We start from the raw sequence: 19552 nt of genomic DNA on the forward strand, positions 1-19552 counted from the left end.
AATTTGTGCCCATTCATTCTGTAGATCAATTATGAGGTCAAGCACTGATGTTGGATGAAAAGGCATGGCTCGCAATCTTCGTTTCAGTTCATCCTAAAGGTGCTCGATGGGATTGAGGCCAGGGCTCTGTGTTAGGGCCAGTCAAGTTTTTCTGCACCGATCTCTTCAAACCATGTGTTTATAGCCCTTTATTTGTGCCTCGGGCAGAGTCATGTCGGAATAGAAAAAGGGGTTCCACGAACTGTTGCCATAAAGTTGAAAGCTTAGCATTGTCCAAGATGTCTTGGTATGCTGAAGCATTAAGATTAATCTTCACTAGGGATAAGGGGCCTAATTGAAACACCTAAATTCAATAATTAACGTTTGGCCAAAATGTTTTTCCCATATAGTGTATCTGTCAATAAATAAAAAAATTGTACAAAAGATGTTTAAGTGTTTTATATTGGAAAATAAGGAATATTGAATTAAACCAATATCCCTGGTTTGATGTGTGACAGCTGACTCTCCTCTACATGCACTACTCTACGTGTAGAGTTTTTTTTCTTATTTACATGTAATGTTGAACCACGCACCTCCTGTTTATTTCTTTGTTTTCCTCGCCCCTGCTTCACCTCCAACCGCCTGCACCCCCGATGCTTGTGTGCACCTGTTACTCATGATTAGTCATGTTGTGTCTCATTAGTATGTTTATAAAGCTTGTTTTTTTTCTGTAGTCATTTCAAGTCAGGTTTATATTATAACTGTGATTTTGAGCCATGGGGCTAGTAATGTCTAACTGTCTACTTTTCTTTCTTTCATCCTCCAGGTTTTTAAATGACAATTTTGGTATTTATCTGCAGTTATATTTACAACATTTTACATTAGAATTCATTTACTAAACCTGTTATTTTATCCACTTCACTCTAGCTTGGTAAAGTAAGAAATATAGAACATGTTTGGGCATGCTGTTATGGGAAAAGAATCAATTGTAGAGGCAATTTTACCACCAAAAAGCTGATTATTTTTCACAAAACAAAGTGGCTTAGTATTTTAAAATCATGTTTATAATTATTATAAATCTGAACAGTTTGGCAGCAAAACAAAATAAATGTCATTTTCCCACTTGTAGCTGTGGCTGATTAAATTTCAATTCAATTTAGTTTTATTTAGATAGCGCTTTTAAAATTAGTCATCACGAAGCAGCTTTACAGAATCAAAGAATTATGGAAATGAGTTTGAAAAGTGTGAGAAACTATGTACAAATTATAATTATCAGTTTGTCCCTGATGAGCAAGCCCAGCAAATTATTGTCGATATGCACACATATAACAACTGCCTATAACATTTTTTATTATTTGTTTTAAAAGCTTTGAACTATCACCAAAACTAGTTTTAATGTATATGAGAAATATGATGCACCTTGTACAGTAAGTCTCCTACTGTCAAATCGAATGAGTTCCATTCTGAGAGCTTGCTCGTATGTCCAACAAACATTGTCTAGGTACTAGGATACTAACACAATTTGCTATACACAGTATTTTTAGTAGAGTGTTTTTTAGAATTGTGCTGATGATGGATCGATTTATGTTAAAAACATCTTTTTACCTCGCTCTATTCTCTCAATTATTTGAGATTTTTATTGCCTGGTGATTCTAACCTATACCAGCGTCATCGCCACTGCTTTTTCATTTGCTTCTGGATATCCTGGGCTTCTTTTCATCACAAAGTGATGGTGTGAGAAATTGGATCAAGAATTTATTCTAAATTCCTTGAAAATTACACGAGGTAGGTGATAACCTGCAGTGTATGTGCCATAAACATGGTAATCAACACAATAATGTAATATTAACTTAATGCAGTGTTTTGTAACATGGCTCGGACTTTCTATTATTTATATTCTATATATGTACTTTAGCAACAATGCAGCGACGGCTTAATACCAACTAAGTCAGAAAACCAATCAGTTTTTCCCATCTGTGACAAGTGTGTAATATGTCAATGTAGTCCCTTAGAGATGTTAGTTACGTTAAAAAAAAAAAAAAGCTCAGCAGCTCCATGTCAAAAAGACAGTATTGCAAACTTAGCGTTTTTTTTACTGCATTCCTTTCAAGTTGCACATGGCAGTGAGAACATGGCTCAGTTTGATGGGGGTTTCAAATATCCTAAAATAATCGTAATCTATTTAATTGGACATTTTCCCAATTATTTTCCTTTTTACAATAGATAATACATTATAACATCATAATGTATATTTGCATGTGATATGAGTAACTCAAAGGGGTACAGTATTATAACATAAAATTAATTACCACTGTCTGGCCAGTCAGAACAGAGAATTCAGTAATGTTATGTGGTAAATTAATTTAAAAAAAAGCCTCCATTATTATTAAAGTTTTTTTTTTTTTTTTTTTTTTTTACCAATTTATGGTACCTTTTATGACACCAAATTTGAAATGTATCCATTTCTGTTAGGTATGTACATGTATGTATGTAGGCAGACAAATATAATAATATGTTAACCTGTTTTAAAGAGCTCAAACCAAAGGAACAGAAGGAGAACAGTATGATGCACAGAAGAATTACAGCCTGGGGGACTACATAAAGTGAAATAGTTTATCTCAGGATTTATGCCACCGATCCTGTAAACGTGACAGCCATTTTTCTTCCAAATGGCCCCCTCATTTCGCATTCACTTAGTGCGGACATTAGTGATTCAGAGTTCAAAGTCAATCTGGGGGAAATGTTCTCTTCTCCTTGGGGGATTTGTATCATCTATAGGTGACTTCACTGCAGTCAACTGCAGTGTTGTTATCTTGAAAGCTTTAGCTGTGGACACACACACACACACACACACACACATGGCTATTTGGAAACTAGGATGGACACACAGGGAGGAATTAGAGGCCATGTGTGTTGGATGACTCTTTCAAGGCTATTTCTGGTTAGTTTTAGAGCACATGGCCAATATCAATTTCCCTTCCATTTCTCTAATCAGGCAAAAAGGCACTTTTCAATTCACCACAGTACTGAATTCCTCTAATAGGATTTTTCTTTGAAAAGCCAGTTTCATTCAAGTTTTATCCAAGAGGGTTTCAGCTTGAGAACTGCACAGAAAAAAAGAAAAGAACGAAAGAAAGAAAGACTTTGTTGCACTTCCTTGCATTAAACACATAATTGATCACCAAATAATGGATAGATGCTTGGTGCAGAGAAAGTAGAGAGACGTAAGAAAACATGGATAGGGTTTTAAACAGAGAGACAGACATATAGATACAGACAGACACATACGGATATATATATATATATATATATATATATATATATATATAGTAGTTAGACGGATTGATGGATGCATGGATGGATGGATGGGTGGAAGAGTTTTGTATAAATGATCAATGGGTTGTTCAAAATACAGTATAGTGTAGATAGATGAATATATGGGATAGATAGATAGATAGATAGATAGATAGATAGATAGATAGATAGATAGATAGATAGATAGGTGGAGAGATGAATGGGTCTTGTTTTGTTTGAAATAGATAAAAGGTCAAACACAATAAACTCAATTATGTGTTGTGAGTAAAATAGAATAAAATAGAATTCTGTAGCTTTTCTCTCCTCCTTTATTTGCTCCTCTTCTTCCTGAAGCTCAGGTGGATGTCTTGTAGAGATACGTTCCTGTGAGGCTCTGCAGCAAGAACATGTGGGAATTAGAACAATCAGTGTTAGAGAAGAGAGTGGAGAGATCTCATGGAAGGATAAAGGAGAGTGAATGAGAGTCGGGGCCTGTGGCCATCACTTCTGCCCTTTTTAATCAGTCCCGTTGTGTCAAAGAAAGAAATGAGCACTAGAGACCTTAGTGCCCAGAGCAAAAGCCAGACTAAAAATAAAGAACAGACAGAAAGAGGTAACGAGACAGAGAGAGAGAGAGAGAACCAAAGCTCTGATAGATGCTGATGAAGGCTAGCATGTTCTTTAAGCATGTCCTACTGTAGTAATTTGCATTCCGGACAATCTTGGGCAGTGAGTTCAGACTTGGGAGGAAACTGTAATCTTTTTCCTGCTGGTGTTTTTGGGTCCAAATTCAGTTTACAAATTTAATTTAATTTATTGAGTTGATTTCAGTCTGCACTCAATCACGAAGCACCACCAGCAAGATCTGACAGTCACTTTCAGACTTAGCTCTCTTGTGCACGTGTGCAATGCTCTGTCATTAACACCAATTATGTTGTAATATTTCTACATCATACTTTAATTGTTGATTTTATTAATGATCATAAATATGGACATACTGTTATTATCACAGTTTATGCCACAACATTGTTGACTTGCCAGTTAAGATTGGTTCAACATAAATACTATAACATAAATTATATAGTTACATTTTATAAAAAAAAAAAAATCATTTTTAAAATGTCTCGGCTTGCCTAAAAAAAGGCTCAACTCTGCACTGTTAATATGAAAAAAGTTAAATACTCCTATTTTAAATTTGAGCACAACATTAAACATGTTATTTTAGCCAATTGTTGTTGTTTTTATTCTTTGTGTGTGAATTGGTTGAACATTGTTTGCTGTGCAATAATGTTTATTAGAGAGCTAAATATGCATGATGATTCCCGTACTCGCTAAAATCCTTTCCTCACTTCTGTGTGTTTTTTCGATTTGTGCCCAACACCTCCTTTTCAGCACAATTACTTCCTGACATACAGATAAATTAAACTAGACTAAGTGTGTCTTAGCAGTAAACTTATTCGTTAAGCGGATAAAAGAGCAACAACATGGCTGCATGATATTGATAAAAAAAATAAATAAAGAATGAATGAGTCAAATGCAATGAGCACTAAGAACGATTTAGAGCCGTGGAGCTCACTAATGCTAAATGAAATGCATTGTGGGGTCTGGATGAGAGCGGTAAGATGATCCGAGTGAAAAATTAGCACATGGTCTGAAAGTGACATTCAACATAATCCCTCCAAGTGCTTTCTTCGGGGCGCAGGCCTCCGGCAAACTCTATTAGACTTTTCGTGGCATCTTTAATTAACCGGACCGATTGAATTAGCTAATTATGAGAAACGAATCGTTGTGTCTCAGGGGTCTGAACTCTTTGGACAAGATCTCCATGCCTTGGGGCAATTCAGCAACCCTGGCCATGATTTATGCTCTGACACTGTGGGTTTACACTGACCCAGTTACAAACTACAGCTATTGGCCTACAGTGTGGAAGCTTCAGTTTCCAGTCAATACCATCACATGCAGTAAATTACTACCAAGCTGCCAATAAGTCCTCTTTCGGCATTTTTTATTAAAGACAACAACATTCTGAGGTTAAAGGTTAAAGCTGTTCTCATTTAGCAATTTCACCACTAAAAAGTAAATCTTGTCAAATGAAAATTCTGTAAAACTTGACCAATGTTTTTTAAATATAAAATTAAACAAACATAATATAGAATTTTGTGCTCATGTCTAGACAAATTTGTACAATTTTACACTTAAATTTCTTGTTCTATAGGCAGATAAAAGGCAAATTCTTAAATTTAGCAAAAGTATGTACTTAAATTTCCAGAAATAGGTTTAATAGTCGCATATTTGGTTTACTGATAATTTTGCTTATTTTAAGCATTTATTTATAAGAATAAGTGACATATTATCTACCAATAAAACAAAACATTTATGCATAAAATTGTCTAGAGAAAAAATAAAACACCTTATATTTGATTTTAATGTAATTTTATAATAAGATGGGTGTTACTAGTGACTTAATGGAGTCATGTTAATGAGAAAGAAAAAACGTGTAAAAAAGTGTAGTGGGTTAAGAGATACAGTATTTGAAAAAAAAGACATCTTAGCAATGATATATCTTGATTTGGATTTTATCTAATAAATTTCTTAATATATGATTATAGCAAAACAATTTTCTTTTATTCTTTATATTTAATTATTTAATATTTAATTATTGATAAATTAATTATATATTTAACTTCTTATAATGAATCTTTTATAATTAATTAAAAGTCTTATAATTAATGGAAATTTGACTAGTCACAGTCTTCCAAAGAGCCAACCAAATATTATTACATTTAGGAATTATGCTTATCCGGAGAATTTGAAACGTGGGACCCTCCGAAACATAGTCCAATGCCTTAACCACGAGCTATCCCGGACCTATTATATCAATTTAACTTTTGCTAATTAATATGCTATGTCTAAAAGTAAGCTTTTGTATCTTGTATTTGGGTTACTGTTCAGTTTCCTATTACTTCTTACACTACGAAATATTAGATAAATTTGGTTGGATTTAATTTTAGACATTTTTTGCAGTGCAGAATGTATTTTGATTGCTTCATTAATATTTTAAGTGCTTTATCTGAAATATCCTAGAGAGGTGTTTAATAAAGCAATAGCACACAAGAGGTCATTCTGCCATGGGCATGCGGGTGCAGCCAGAGTAGAGAAAATCCCACAGCCATGCTGATATTCAGTACAACATCACAACCTCAAAATTTATTCTTGCAATTTTACAACTGTTCCACAAGTACCATTTATTATTAAAATATATTTTAATTTGTTTGTTTATTTAACCAGTAACCTAAACTGAGTTCATTTAATAAGTATTAAATAATTAAATATTAATTGTAATTAAGTATTACCAGAACACGAGAATAAACCACGGAGGTAGTGGGCAGTCCTGTAAATCTCGTAAGCTTCTTTTTATATTTATATCTCATGCCTGTACCTTGACCTTGATCCTGATTCACAAGTTGTTTTGTCATATTTAAAGCCTTGTATGTCTGCACTTGTGTCTAGAGTCTAGACCTACCTTCCAGACAATAATAAAAACCTGATATAAACCTAAGCTGCTCAACCTTACCTATTTATTTTTATTTGTATAGAGCTTTTAACAATGATCATTGTCGCAAAGCAGCTTTAAAGTAAAAATAAAGGTCTTAAAATGTACATGTTAACAGTGTGTATATTATTCCAAGCACATAAAACATGTTTTTACACTTTGACTGCTGATTTATACTATATTAGGCACAAGTTTATGTCAACCTGCCAAACAAAATGAAAGACATTTGTAGGATCCATTCAGATGGATAAAAAGACTATATTTTCCACACAGCAATAAATACCGGTGGCACTCCTGTCATGGCCAAAATCTCTCTTTTATTACCCGGCAGCTTCCATAAGCCTGGTTCATATCCGCTTTATCTCACTCAGCTGACTAAGTGGTAGAGCTCTATGTGCTGTCCTTACCACAGATAGCTTTAAAATGTGCTCTTAACATCATTATAAGAAAAGAAACTAGTTTGTAGAAATAGTTAAAAACATTAAAGCTAAATATTCTGATCAGCTTTAATGTGATCAGTAATCTTATTATTTTTTGGTTGAAGCCCACATACATGTTTGTCTGTCTTTCTGTACAGCAGAACTCTCTGCATGACTTATTAATACAAAAAAATAAAATTTTATAAAATTGAGTATCTTGCGCTTTGTAATACACTCCCTGTTTGGTAATCGGCGGGTAAATCACAGATGAGAAATCTAAAAAGTAGATCAGATAAAGATTAAGTTTTGTTGTAAAACGTTAAAATTCACTTACATTTTTTTTACAATTTGTGACAAATTCTGTCTGGACAGAGATACAGACAGACATACGGACATACTGACAGAAATCCTTCTGAGACTGGTTTCAGGGACTCTTATGTACAGTATGAAACAAACGGTAAAAGAGCAAGTTTTGACCAATGTACAGACAAACCCTTTCTTTTATTTCTATAGATGAAATAAAAATATTTTTTTGTTTCTGAAATAATTGCTGTTTAGTTTGTTTTTTGGGTTTAATTAACATATTTTTTAATCAGGAATGGACAGAAGAGAGGGTTAATTTATGCAGTACAGTGGATAACCGAGGCAGTTTAGAGTTTAATTTAAAGCTGGTGCTGCTGAGTTTTAAAATCCTAGACATAAAGTGTTTAATCGTCTATAACACCATGTCTGACAATTAGGCAGGTCCAAACCACAGGTTTGTTCTGAATCATTATAATTTTTTAATTTAAAGCTTATTTTAATTGGTTTATATAATGGACTATTCTGATGGATTTTAGAATATGTGTAATTGTTTTTACAGATCTATTTGTGCATTTACATATTAATGTCACAATATATGTTTTAGAAAAGTCTAAATCAGCGCTTTGTAACTGAGCTGTATAAGGTCAAGCCATAATTACATTTTAAATGAAAAATAGGTCCACTGTTTGTACGTCCAACCATGACCCAACTTGGACGTCATTCTGACGTTCAACATTTGACCTAATTTGGCTTATTTTTTTGGGACGTCATTTGGACGTCTATGGCAGTGGCAGTAAATGTGTTTTACAAAATAGAGCCTATCAACATATGATTATACATATGAATACAGATTATTTATAAACAAACAAGATTTATTATCTGTATGACTATTTATTTATTTAGTAGACCATATATTTATTTATATATATTTTTACATTTTCCTGTTTTCCTAACAGTTTTTATTTTATTTAAAGTAGCCTATAATCAAGTTATTTAAATTTTTATTTTATATTGCATTGTGGCGTAGGCGGGGCGGCGGCTGACGACCATCATGCATTGCGGGAGGGTTTCCGTGTGTTTACCATGTTGGGGAAGTTTGTTTCAGCTAGTGGCTTCGGCCATGTTTATGTGTTAGGGTGTTTGTGACCTGTTGAATGTGCCCTGGTTCATGCTTATGCTGAATTAGGTGTAGTGTATGTCCCGGGTATGTGTTGCTCATGCTATACAGTGCTGTGCATAAATAAAGTACTCCCAGCCATTAGCATTGGGCAGCAAGCAAGCTCACTCGTTCTCCAAGATCTTTCCGGCGGTAAAACGCTGCAGTATTATATATATATATGTATATTTATGTAAATTATGTCACATTGCGCAGTGGGATATAGCTACTAGTGATTACATAAATTAACATCCACAACATAAAAAAGTCCACAACATAAAAAAAACATAAAAGTAAGTAGAAATTGCACTAATATTTAATGTTTCTACCTCAGGAAAGTTTAATTTGCTTTGTCATTATCAAGCTTTTGTGAGAAATACAAATAATTCATAAAAAATGGCCCAAATGAATCAAATTGAACATACCGCGTAAATGCCGAGCTCCTAGAAATTTCCTCTCAAGCTGTTTGTGTCTTCCGCTACTCATAAACACCTAGCTTTAATGTGTTAATGGTGCGACAGATGGTGAATCGTGAAAATTTACTTCCTGCGGCAAGACAAGCGCCTCCCGATAGTCTATAATGAAGAAAATTCCGTTAACCCAGCACAAGCGTGACGGTGTTTTTATTTTGCTCCCTCTATTATAATTCTGCAAACATAACTCTAGCAGGAGCTTAATTACATGTGAAACAGCACGTCCAAATGTTCTGTAGGTTTTACATTCCAGTTCACGCCAGAGACTCTGCGCAAACAAGGTTTTTGTGAATTTGTGTATCTAATTTATTGTGTTGGTTTAACAGGGACACTGCATATTAATAATCTACTGCATGAAAACCAGATCTTGCGTTGGCCTATAGAGATATGTTTTTTTCCCCCTCAAGCAAATGAACGTTAAGCCACTAAACAAGCTATCCTAAAGAACCTCAGTTTTTGAGTCACTGAAATCTTCGCTGTGTGGCACAGCTGGTGATTTTCTCTCAGGCGCTTTGAACGACGCAAGCTGTTCTCCCTCATTGAGTTTAAAAGCATGCTACCTGCAAACGGTGGAGCAACGGCATCTGTGAGGAAGAAAGTTGGCGCACCCCCACGTGGCCCCGGCGACACACAGCGATTCGAACCGATGCCCACGATTTCACCAGAAAAAGAAATAAATAACGTGAATTCAGTGTTCTCGGGGGCTAGTTGTGCGAAAAACAACACATGGCACCATATGCCCGAGATCTGCGGCAGAGACTGAGCGATAGAGATGTAGCACGGACGAGAACGGTGAGTTTTATTTAAAGGAGCTAGAGCCAAGAAATGCAGCCCAGGCACACAGAGATAAGCTTGCCAAATATGGACACTGTTTATTCCACATGCTAAAACTGTCATGGTGTAGAAGTCAAGGTTTTTGGCATCCATGGCACTATAATATTGTAGGAAATTCTACTAATAGTATCAAGATTAGAAAGCAAAAACCATTTAACCAATCATTGACATTGCAGTTGAAGTTTTCTCTGTGATTGTCTCCAGAAATCGTAATTGCTGTGGAATGATCAGAATAAAAGCTGTTTAGGATGTGCTGTTATATCCCAAAATAATCAACATTAGGGTGGTACTGTAACAGTATCACCACTTTATTTATTTCCTTAAACCAGCACGCATCCAAGTGTTTTACACCTTACTTCTTTTACATAATTTACTTTATATGTGTAGCCTGGGATGTGATTTTAGTGAAAACGCCAGACACAGGATAAATAATTTAGATGGGATCTTTTATTCCAGACTGCACTTTAAATAGAGCAGCGTTAATTGTGCAAATTCGGGGAATCAGAAAGAAACTTAAAACTCATGTACAGTTGTTGACATTAGTAAAGTTTGTCCCTCAAAACAAAATGATAATTTATCTCTAAATAAATGCATTACATAGACAACGGTAGCAGCCTCTCATTCTATAAGCAAACACAAAAATAAATATAACCTTGTCAGCACAAACATGACATATAACATCATCCATAGACATACTGTCTCATTTCAAATAAAACAAAATAACTGATTCAAACTTACTGCTTATCACCACTCTAGTACATCACAAATTAACACTGCATATGAGGAGCTTGTGTTTCTTCTCTGCATATAATAGAGGTTCACATTAACATTGGGAACACACAACATAAAGAAATCCTCTATCTTCCTGTACTCTATAACAAAACACACGTGTATCACGATAACTCACTTTTGGAACAGTAACACGAAATAACACTCACTCTGATGCTTCACACTCACACCGGAAGCACACGGATGGCCTATGGAGCAGTTTTCTCCCCTCTTGAATAAATAAAATAACTATATTTTAATCATGCTGTTTCACATAGAGATACACACAACATACTCAGTATATAAAGTGGATTATGTCCAAGCACTTACGCTTTACGCGACGGCGTTGATTTGGTTCACCCACACTAATGTGTCCCGGTTAAATCCCCTGAAATCAACGCGACACACGGCCACACTGACCAGCAAAACACTAAGGAGCTCTTATTTACCTTTATCATGCATGCACAGCTCATGCTAGTTTACTTTTCACTAAACTTTGGCGTAAATTTTGCTCCAATGCACCAACGAACACCGTGGTATGAGATCGCACTGCTTGCAGGTAATTGCAACGACACTTTCAGGTAATTGCACGCTTGTGTTTCTTAAAGGGCCAGCGTTACATTTTCTTACTAAATGAAAACCCCACTAATAGACACAATATGTGCAATGCAAACAGACAGGGGCACAACTAACCACTCCTGTGATTAACAGGTCAGCTTTTTTAACCTGGTTACACTCTCCCCTGCTGATAGTCATCGTCCTCGGTGACTACAACCTCTAATCAGCTTGTCCTCTTTGAAGCTGCCCTGTGGTATAGAGGACCATACCAGCTAGCACTTGGGAAAGGATATCAGGACTGAAGGACACTGCATTGCACGCAGACTGGGGTAATCGGTGAGGGTTAGTATGTACACCTGCAGTAGTCCTCTGCGTTCTACGCACTGAGGGACAGGGCACCTCTAGCTTAGCACACTCTTCCCTTTTCTTTCTAGGAGTCGGCATGGGTCTCATGACTAGATGCTCGGCAGGTAAGTGGACACTTCCTATTTCTTGCTCAACCGATACTGGAGTCTCTTCCAGGGTATTCTCAGGTAGTTCACAGCTCTCTGGTTCTGACCGGTTACCAGTCGTTTCAGATTGTTCTGCTTGATAATAGGAACAGTCTCCAAGCTCAGGAACTTGTGGTTCTGAATCTTTAGAGGCTGAAGCTACTCCCATTTCCTCCCTAGGACATAGCACTTCCTCCACCAGAACACACTCTGCCCCTTGTGAGGGCATTACTGCCTCCAGAGCTGATGTAGGTATATCTTTTGCAGGGGGTTTCTGACGTCTTGGCATGGGCACTGGAACTGAGCTATTGCAGGGCCTAAGGTTGGATCTGTGTACTCTTTTTACCGCTCCTCCCCCGACAGGATCCACAGTGTATGTGGTCCCCTGAACATCTACTACTTTGTACACGGTGGAAGACCATGCGTCTTGAATTTTGTTTCGGCCAGGTGGTCTGTGTCGCAGGTACACATGTTGTCCAATCTCTACAGCTGGGCAATATACCTCCTCTGCATGCTGCCTTGCTCTTTCCGCAGCCTTCCTTTCTGCATATTCCTTTGCTCGAATATGAGCATCTCTGAGACGCTCCTGGTGTACTTTTAGCCAGTCAGGTTTGTCATCTGTTTCGGGCTCCTGGCCCAGCAATGCATCAACGGGCAGATGTGGCTGGACCCCAAACAACATATAGTATGGCGAGTACCCTGTGGATGAGTGTGGTGTCACATTGTAAGCATAGACTAGCTCAGACAAATATTCCGGCCACCTACGTTTTTTTTCAGGCGGGAGGGACTTCAAGAGGTCGTGAAGGGTTCTATTAAACCTCTCACATTGAGGATTGCCCTGGGGGTGATGCGGTGTTGTGCGCGTTTTCTTGACCCCGTACAACTTACAGAGCTCTGCAATCAAAACGCTTTCAAAATTTCTGCCCTGATCAGAGTGCAAGCGTTGTGGCACTCCATATTTCAAGAACCATTCTTTGAGAAGAATCTTCGCAGTGGTCTCAGCCTTCTGGTCACGGGTGGGAAATGCTTGACTGAACTTAGTAAACACATCTGTGACTACTAGTACATTCTCATGCCCACTCGTGGCTGGTTCAAGAGTCGTGAAGTCAACTGCTACAACCTCCAGTGGCCGCGAGGCTAGAAATGAGGTCCAAGGTGCCTTAATCTTGGGCTGAGGCATCTTTGCTAACACACAGCGCTGACATTGCTTCACCCACCGTTCTACATCCTCATACATTCCTCCCCAGAAACATCTCTGTTTCAACAGGGCTAAGGTCCTCTCAATACCCTGATGACCCATCTGATCATGAACAGTCTTCAGGACTGGCTCTGTTAGGCAGGAGGGCAATAACAACTGGTGACATTCTCCAATGTGGGCATCATTGATTAGACGATATAAGAGACCATCTTTTTCTCTGATCTTTGACCACTGCTTCAACAGGGAGCACACAGATCTGGACAAACTCGACCTCTCCTGCTTTGTAGGTTTTCTTTGCCTGCTCCAGAACTTCTTGAACACACCAATGGTTGGGTCAGACTCCTGAAACTGATGGAGTTCCACTTTTGAATACCCTGGCAACGTGGGAGTATTATTTTGCTCATCATCATCTTCTGCCAGGGATGCTTGTAACTGCCTGACCCGGCTGTACTCAACTCCTGCTGCCAACAGGTCTGGTTCCAAGGCGGTTCCTCTCCTGAGCAAGTTACAGATCGCTATACAGCCATCATACTCTATGTCCTCACTTTCAAGATCTGATTTATCGGAGCCTGGTCTCCTGGAAAGGGCATCAGCAGCAGTGTTGCATCGTCCAGGGCGGTACTTAACTTCAAAATCAAAGATTGCGAGCTGAGCAGCCCAACGCTGTTCGATGGCCCCTAATTTAGCAGTTGTGAGATGACAGAGGGGGTTATTGTCCGTTATTATTGTGAATTTGGACCCCAGCAGATAACTTCTGAACTTTTCAGTGACCGCCCACTTAAGTGCTAACATTTCCAGCTTCATGCTGCTGTAGTTTTGATCATTTCTTTCAGCCCCTCTCAACCTCCTACTGGCATAAGCGATCACCATCTTCTTACCCTCTTGATGCTGGTATAAGACTGCCCCCAAACCAAGGTTACTCGCATCAGTCTCAAGCACAAAGGGGAGTGTGAAATCAGCATATCCCAGCGTTGGGGCACTGGTAAGTCTGTCTTTGAGACATTCGAAGGCTGTTTGACATTGAGAAGTCCAAGAGCTCTTATACAGCTGAGCTGCCTTAATAGAACTTGTCGCTCTAATGCACATATTCACTACATCATGTAACGGCCCGGCTATCTGGGAGAAGCGTTCTATGAATCTCCTGTAATAGCTGCAGAACCCTAGGAATGATCTAAGTTCCTTGAGAGTGCTGGGAACTGGCCACTGCTGTACAGCACTTATCTTGTCAGGGTCTGTACTCACGCCTTGGGATGAGACTTGATGGCCAAGGAATCTCACTTCTGGCTTCAGAAAATGACACTTCTCTATTTTAATCTTTAGCCCAGTTTCCCTCAGCCTTTTAAACACTGTTTCAAGTCTCACCAGATGTTCGTGGAAGGTGGCTGAGTACACCAACACGTCATCCAAATAGATGAGCACAATTTGAAACACTAAGTCACACATGATGGCTTGCATGAGCCGCTGAAACGTTGCAGGTGCATTGCACAATCCGAACGGCATCCTTCGGTATTCATAGAGGCCAAATGGGGTGGTGAAGGCAGTCTTATGTCTGTCCTTTTCATGGACTGCAACTTGATGGTAACCGCTCGCCAGGTCGATTACTGAGAAGACTTGCGCTCCACCTAATGCATCCAAGCTTTCATCGATGCGAGGCAAGGGGAATGCATCACGTTTAGTCTTTGCGTTCAACCTCCTATAATCCACACACAGCCTTAGACTTGAATCAGCCTTGCGCACCAAAACGATGGGTGAAGCGTAGGAACTCGAGCTGTTCTGTATGACACCCTTCCGGAGTAACCCTGAGATATGCTCTCTGACCTCTTCAAACTGAGTCGGTGGTATCCTGCGATATGGTTGAGAAACGGGAGTATCATCTGTCAAGTTGATCTCATGTTTCACCCGTTCTGTGTATCCCAAGTCTTCATCACAGACTGCAAATACATCTGCATACTTTGTGAGTAGTACACAGAGCCTTGCTTGTTCTTCTGGGGTACCTCCTATCTGCAATCTACTTAACAGACTACTTAGGTCAGTATCCGGCTCAGGTTTATCCCTCTGATTCACGCTCACTTCTTCGTGGTCAGCCGAGATGCGCTGGAATCTGACTTCACAAGCAGCACCCTCAATGCACTGGCAGGGGGTAAGTATCCCAAGGCGAACTTTAGGGGGTAGCCAAACATCACTTTGGGAAAGGTTGACCACTTGGACAGGAAACAGTTGACTTCGGGGTGACACTAAGGTGGGCATGGGGATCAATCCACCTGGCAATGGTATGCTCCCGGGTTCTAGCAGTAGCCAACCACTGGTGTCAGGGACCCTCTTGCTTACTCTGGCATAAACTGTAGCTACAGAGGATGCTGGTACATGGGTTTTGCCCTTGCCACTAACTCTGGCCGCCGACATCATTTTCACTAGTTCAACTTCCTGCACACGAGTGAAAGCTTCCCGCCACCCAGAGTCCAGCTTCCCTCCCAAAGTGGTGTCGAACTCAGTCAATGCAAACTGTCTGCATCTCTGGATAATATTCATGCCTATAATACCCGGGGGAGCTGAATCTAAATCTGCAGAATCCCCGTCTCGAACTATCAGAAACCCACACTCGGGTATAGTTAGCTTCATCACTTGAATGTCCAATTCAACATACCCCAAGTATGGCAGGGGTAGCTTGTTGGCTGCGGTAATTCTTAGCCATTTGGAGGTGCAGTGAAGGTCCTTATCTTCTCCGTGGAGGTTTTCTTTAAAGAAACTTTCGGTTAGGGTACTCACATTACTTCCTGTGTCTAGCAGACATCTAACTGGGACCCCACCAATGTGAACATAAACTTCAGGGCACTGGCCAACTGCGCGCTCCAAGAAACGCTCTTTTGTTAGTGTACTACATCCGGAGCCTCCTGGTGTTCCTCGCATTGCTCGGCTCACAGCAATGGAGGGACTCCGTTTCCCTGCACCACAGAACTTGTAGTGGCAGTGGACTGGCTTTTGGAACTACGTGATAAGGGACACTGTCTAGCTATATGTCCCACCCCTTCACACTTTAGGCAGATGGGCTGGCCGTCATCAGTATATTTGGGCTTAACTCTGGGTTTTCCACCCTGATTACCACTTGACGCACCTTTTTGTACAGTCAGTTCACGGACTGCACTAGTGAGTTCCCCAATAGCTTTACCCTGCTGAGTGATTATTTTTACTACCTCCTGCAAGGCCACAGCTATGTCACTTTGTGCTTCACTGACTGAAGATGAACGTTCTGACATCTCCCCAGAACATGCACTCACAATAGGTCTACTCCTGGCCACATTAGCACTACGGGGTCTGTCCTCCACAACCCACATCATGGCTTCTTCGCGAACCTCGAAGAGGGTAGACTGAGGCTTTTCCCTGACCAGTCTGCGCAGCTCCCTACGGAGGGATGGTTCTCTTACCCCTTCAATGAATTGATCTCTTAAAGTGAGCTGGGGATCACAGACAGCGTTAGGGGACTGTTGGAGGGCAGAATTAAGTAGCTGAGAGAGAGCGTGGGAAAAGTCACGAAAGTCTTCTCCCTCTAACTGTCTGCGCGCATAAAAAGCATGCAATAACTGCGGCGTAGTACGTTTTTCTCTAAAGGCCCCCCGCAGATACGAAAACAAATCACTTGGTTGCCTAGCCTCATTCCCCATACGCAGCTTGACTTCATCTAAGGCTGAGCCTCTTAAATGGGACAATATGAAGTCAACTTGGTCATCAGCGTTTAAACCCCTGACCCGAATTATACGCTCAACCTCATCAATGAACTCATCTACAGACTGACCATCTTTAACATAATCACCACTAAAGGGCACAATTTGACGCTCTCTTGGAATATAAACATATGATCTGGTGCTAACGTTACTCATATTAGCGAGAGCTGACATTACTTGATCATGTCTTCGACCCAGCTCCAGAATTTGTGACTGCAGCTGTGCCACTGGATTACCTTCCTCAGCATGACCAGCCGTCCCAGCATCATCCACATTCTGGCTGGGCCCAGCCTGAGGAGCCATCACATTGACATCCTGGTCCATGTTTCTATGTACTATACCTCGAATGGCAAACCGTCACAGAACAGTCACAGTCACTGCAGTCCAATCTGAAGGGTGACTTTGCCAAGGGTCTCAGTGCTGAAGTAAATACCCTCCTGCGTTGTCCCAAGCTTGTCCCTTGCTTCTCAGCGAGCTCTCCAGAACTGTCACACCTGCCGTAGTTAACCTCCTTGGCACTGGTACCGCAGTCCTTCTCACCACTACCGTTGTCTATGTTTCTCCTACTCTACCACGATCACCCCAATATTAAGCAATGGAAACCCCACTCCTGGTACCAAGAATCTCTGTAGCCTGGGATGTGATTTTAGTGAAAACGCCAGACACAGGATAAATAATTTAGATGGGATCTTTTATTCCAGACTGCACTTTAAATAGAGCAGCGTTAATTGTGCAAATTCGGGGAATCAGAAAGAAACTTAAAACTCATGTACAGTTGTTGACATTAGTAAAGTTTGTCCCTCAAAACAAAATGATAATTTATCTCTAAATAAATGCATTACATAGACAACGGTAGCAGCCTCTCATTCTATAAGCAAACACAAAAATAAATATAACCTTGTCAGCACAAACATGACATATAACATCATCCATAGACATACTGTCTCATTTCAAATAAAACAAAATAACTGATTCAAACTTACTGCTTATCACCACTCTAGTACATCACAAATTAACACTGCATATGAGGAGCTTGTGTTTCTTCTCTGCATATAATAGAGGTTCACATTAACATTGGGAACACACAACATAAAGAAATCCTCTATCTTCCTGTACTCTATAACAAAACACACGTGTATCACGATAACTCACTTTTGGAACAGTAACACGAAATAACACTCACTCTGATGCTTCACACTCACACCGGAAGCACACGGATGGCCTATGGAGCAGTTTTCTCCCCTCTTGAATAAATAAAATAACTATATTTTAATCATGCTGTTTCACATAGAGATACACACAACATACTCAGTATATAAAGTGGATTATGTCCAAGCACTTACGCTTTACGCGACGGCGTTGATTTGGTTCACCCACACTAATGTGTCCCGGTTAAATCCCCTGAAATCAACGCGACACACGGCCACACTGACCAGCAAAACACTAAGGAGCTCTTATTTACCTTTATCATGCATGCACAGCTCATGCTAGTTTACTTTTCACTAAACTTTGGCGTAAATTTTGCTCCAATGCACCAACGAACACCGTGGTATGAGATCGCACTGCTTGCAGGTAATTGCAACGACACTTTCAGGTAATTGCACGCTTGTGTTTCTTAAAGGGCCAGCGTTACATTTTCTTACTAAATGAAAACCCCACTAATAGACACAATATGTGCAATGCAAACAGACAGGGGCACAACTAACCACTCCTGTGATTAACAGGTCAGCTTTTTTAACCTGGTTACATATGCATTAGTAACCCAAATAGTTAAACTTTAACATTCGGCCACTGTGGTAGAAATTCTCAATCCCCTATCTTGGCCAAAATAACTAAGTAAATCAGAAAATGTGAATGTTATGTATATTTCTTTCATTGTCTGACATTCATTGGCATGTCTATCGTCTGAACAAAATGAATTTTCATTTTACCATGAAACTAGCCTAACAAATAGCTTGTGAATTTGCTTATTGTAGTCACTTCACATAGTGAATAAATTCACATTCTTGTTTTAGAGATTACACAGCATGAAAGTAATACAGACAAAAATGCATTGATCAAAGTCAAACTTAAAATTATTTGTTAAACTGTGACTTGTAAAGAAAGATGTAAAACATGTCTTTTTGTAATTAAGCAAAAACCCCGAAGTGCTAAGTTACACACACACGTTTTTATTTATTTATTTATTTTGCATTGTGACATATTTTCTACTGGTTTCATAAATTGGATGATGTCAATCCCTAGTGGTTGATTGACAGGATAGCAACACTGTGTTTTAAGAAACAAAACTATTTCTGTATACAAACAATGCAGCAGGAGCAAATTCACTGAGGCTCTCTACATTTGCTGGAGGTAACAAGGTGACTAATGCTTTACTTGTCTCCAGCAGATATACATAAAGTGTATTTATTTACTGTATTTATACATTTTTAATTTTTAAAGGTATTTTGATAACCACACTTCATTTAATTCACTTAAACAAATCACCCTTTCAAACAAATGAAAAGAAATAATTTACAAAAACAATTTTTTTTTTTTCTGTTTTTGGCTACAAATGGCATAAAATATTCATGTGTTAATTTTGACTTACAGTAATTACGTGTGTAATGTCTATAACCTAATTTAATTGTCATTTACGTAAGCCGCATAAGTAAAACCATGACACATGAGGTTTTTATTAACCTAGATTTATAGCTTTCTTTTACTTGCATGCTATCTTCTTGACTTTTATTGTCCTGGCAGAAATATGCTTATGAAGAGATCACATCATATATGCACCTTATTTGGTGCTATTTTGGGGGGCAACT

General features: G+C 39.0%; 1 long non-coding RNA gene across 1 annotated transcript; it reads right to left on the minus strand.

Moving 5' to 3' along the window:
• Nucleotides 1–17419: 17419 nt before the first annotated feature.
• Nucleotides 17420–18294, minus strand: LOC128508925 (uncharacterized). Its single transcript, XR_008355982.1, has 2 exons — nucleotides 18089–18294; nucleotides 17420–17989 (listed from the first exon to the last, which is right to left on the minus strand). It is a non-coding gene; the product is annotated as an uncharacterized LOC128508925 (long non-coding RNA).
• Nucleotides 18295–19552: the final 1258 nt, after the last annotated feature.

This window comes from Clarias gariepinus, chromosome 21, assembly GCF_024256425.1.
Source record: "Clarias gariepinus isolate MV-2021 ecotype Netherlands chromosome 21, CGAR_prim_01v2, whole genome shotgun sequence".
NCBI classification, from domain to species: Eukaryota; Metazoa; Chordata; class Actinopteri; order Siluriformes; family Clariidae; genus Clarias; species Clarias gariepinus.